A 3094-nucleotide genomic window follows, 5' to 3' on the forward strand; every position below is an offset into this window, starting at 1 on the left:
TTTCATTAGAGAAGAACCCGTCCAGAAGACCTATACAATTTTTTCTTTTTAAGGCGACATAAATTAGACATTTAGCTTTTAATCACAATCACTTTTTATACAGAAAAAATATTAGTGAATCAATTAATTTTATCTCTAATTAATCATTTTATAAAAACACATAGATGCACAATTAACAAATCAGAGCAACATTGTTTCAGTGAAAATCTTCTAAACAGAACTCTTTGTATTTTTTGTTACTTATCTTTCATCTCTCTGTGTGAATAGGACACCTCACAGTGGTGCCTGTTGGGCTGAAGGTGCACTAACAATAGAATTTTTTTCCCCAACACATCAAAAATAATAACTGACTAACAAACAGGTCAAACGAACAGCACCTATGTAGCTTTGCTGAAAGCTACAGTCTTGTTATAGTCAATTTATAGGTGACTGTTCTTAATTTGGCTCTTTYACACCTGGCAGTAAACTGACACAGTGGGTGCTGAAGGTCAGGTATTTGGCTTGGAAAATATCAAACTTTGTCAATACTTGCCTTAAACAACGCTGCGTTTATTTTTTTTCTTTTTAAACCAAAACCAGTTTGATGCAACAATTTGTTATGATTAGGATTCTCCTGGTTGTTCAAAGCTTCAGTCAAAACCACAAATCAGAACACTTAGTGTGGAAGAATATTGTTGATTCCAGTCAGATCCACAGCGATTATGTATGTCTTCTGGAGAGTTTTCTGTTGCGTTGTTAGCCTCCTGTCATGGGGGGTGGGGGGGGGGGGGTAGATAGATTATCACACTGCATTCCTGAGGCTGAAGGCTAAGAGGGGCAAAGGAAGAGAACAGCAGAAAAGCTCACGATGAGATGGATGAGGCAGAGGATTGTGCAAGAAAAACACACAAAGGATATTTGTCTCCCCTTCTTCTTCCTCCTCTGCTCCCAGCCACCCACATGTTGTTCTGCTCACCTCCRAGCGCGCATTAACTCGGAGCTCAGTGCCAGTTGCAAGTGTGGAAAATGGGAGCTGCGTCATGGGAATGTTACACAGATCAACACCTGCACACACCCCACAAACCAGGGATGTTAAAGACAGACAGCCAGACGCTCATTCTCACAAACACTTGGGGGTGTTTATGTGGGTTCCAGTAAAAACGGACAGCTGTTTGACAGGCTTTTCTCAAAGCCGCCACATATCACACATGCTTTTTTATTTATTTATTTCTTTGCCTCCGCTCTTTCTTCTGTTGAACCATGAGAGTGTGCTTGTGGGAGAAACAATACGACTGCACTCTTTTAATCCCACCCCTCTGAGATTTCTCAACTTTTTTTTAAACTACCCTTTTACCTTCACGGTGTATTTTCAGGAATCAGAACTGGTCATCATTGGAGCTCCTTGGCAGAAGGCACGTCATGCCATTTTGAGTGAACACAATGACCCTCCCTTATTTCTTTTTTTCCCCTCTTCTTGTGTATATGTACACACAACTGCCTGTTTGTGTGCGTGATGGAGTGCCAGGCAATAAGTTGATCGGCCATATGTCTGCACAAATGAGCTCTTTATTTAATAAGGCCGGTGATCTAAATTGTCATTACTGTCAACATTTGACCGTGGTCCTCCCTGCCAGATGGTATTTGGTAATATATCACGGTGATGAGCTCTCTCAGTTTACTCTTTACTCAATATATGGCAAATTCATCTGAGTTAGAAAGTGCTTCAGCTTTCAGATGGGCTATCTGTTGGCTGGTAGTCGTGCCTTTATTGCTTCTTCTTGTTAGATCATGTTGCAAACGATATAGATATTGTGCCAATGTTTGGATTTGGAAATTCTTTACTTTTTGTTGGGAGACGTTTTACTTCAATTACCCGATGTAATGTCTGTCCTGACGCAGGCTGGGCTGGATGTGCAGCACATTCTGCTGCTGACAAAACAGGACCACTGATGAAAATGTCAGGCGTGTTTGTTAATGACTTGGTTTTCTCCGATGAGGTCAGGTGCATGGGGAGGCAATTAAACAGCAGCAGATCTGTCTCATTTCAGTCACGCCTTAAAGGTGCCGATGTAGGTGGGCAGAAAGTTTATAGACGCAGGGACTAAAAATACATTCATTACCGTGTAGATGCTCTGTCTTTACTTTAGGAGAGTGGTTATATAGTGCAATGGGATTGAGTGTGATAATAATATGCAGAAACTAAAGTGCAAAGTCTGAGTTGCACTGAAAGTTTTAAGGCCAAAACTCCAATTTTAAATCTTTTCCCAAATAAGTATCTGCTGTTTTTTGAAATTACTACTTGCTCATTTTGTTTTCAACTTGGCCAGTTTTAACAATTTCATTTAGTTTTCATGTATTTGTGCTTGCACAAAAATAAGAAATGTTAGTACTTTAGTTAAGCTGCTTGTAATGCAACTAGAAAAACGCACTTAAAGTTCATGTTTAAATAATATAAGTTCTTATTTTTAAAAGGRAAACCCCAATTTAGAGTATCTTTTTTATTTTTTTGCAAAAGGTAATGGCAAACTTATTGGTTTTCTTCTGTAGATTTGTCAAGACCTGACTGGTTTGGATTTGTCTTGTTTATGCATATGTAAAAGAAAATTATATTAGGAAAGACTAATTTAATGAAGAACAATAAACTGTTTTCATAGAACTGTTTTTACATTTAATTACTGTTTTTTTCTCGTGTTTTATATAGTTTAAGACATTCTATACTTTACAAGTTGCCTTTTTAAAATCTCAACATAAAGGAGGTCCCTGTGGACCCTCACAAACAGGTGCAACTGATAAAACTTRTGTTGCGTTCAGTTTAGATAGACCCACTAGCACAGAAACTGTAAAGTTGGCACCAAGTAAGTTAAACATTTCCTTTCATTTTGAGAGAACTGGTGCCAATTTTCCCTCTCTCACAGTTTTTGACCGTCTTTCTCTCCTTGTTCCTCCATCACCGGGCCGGGATCCCCTGATGGGGGTTAAGTGCTCAGGTTAATTGCAGCCCTAAGTAGTGCCCCCACTGCTGCTGAAGAGGAAATGTTCACACCATTCTTAATGTCTTTTATTATTTCACTCACATCATCATCTGTTCTCTATTGTTTTAAAGTGACCTTTTGGG

At 38.9% G+C, this 3094-nt stretch overlaps 1 protein-coding gene across 1 annotated transcript in view; it reads left to right on the top strand.

The window, feature by feature from the left end:
* Positions 1-3094, top strand: part of efna5b (ephrin-A5b) — a 98253-nt gene that overhangs the window by 50660 nt on the left and 44499 nt on the right. The gene's annotated exons all lie outside the window — the stretch shown is intronic.

This window comes from Austrofundulus limnaeus, unplaced genomic scaffold (genome assembly GCF_001266775.1).
Source record: "Austrofundulus limnaeus strain Quisiro unplaced genomic scaffold, Austrofundulus_limnaeus-1.0 Scaffold14, whole genome shotgun sequence".
In the NCBI taxonomy this organism is placed as follows: Eukaryota; Metazoa; Chordata; class Actinopteri; order Cyprinodontiformes; family Rivulidae; genus Austrofundulus; species Austrofundulus limnaeus.